The following is a 371-nucleotide window of genomic DNA, read 5'->3' on the forward strand; positions in this document are numbered from 1 at the left end:
CTTCTGGGCACTTCTGAGGGAAGCAAGTCTGGGAGAGGGGTTATCAGGTTTTTGTTCCTTAGGAGTCTCCACCAGTCATCCTTTGGTCCAATCGGTATTTGAGGTACCTTTTCAGTAACATCAGATGAGCCCGGGAGAATCAGGAGTCCAGTTCTCTTAGGATTTCTGTTTGTGCTCAGCAGTCAATAGAACATCAAGCATATGCTTTTTAAGCACCTGGGTGAGGCTGGCCCCATGCCGGAGTCCATTACTGTGACCTTGACCAGGTGCTCCAGGTTCGTGACCAAATGGGCCATAAAGGAAGAGGGGTAGTGTTCACTGGGTACCCAAATGAGTAGTGGCAGGGTAAGAAGGCAGCTTCCATCTTTGGA

The sequence above is a fragment of the Jaculus jaculus genome, chromosome 6, assembly GCF_020740685.1.
Source record: "Jaculus jaculus isolate mJacJac1 chromosome 6, mJacJac1.mat.Y.cur, whole genome shotgun sequence".
NCBI lineage: Eukaryota > Metazoa > Chordata > Mammalia > Rodentia > Dipodidae > Jaculus > Jaculus jaculus.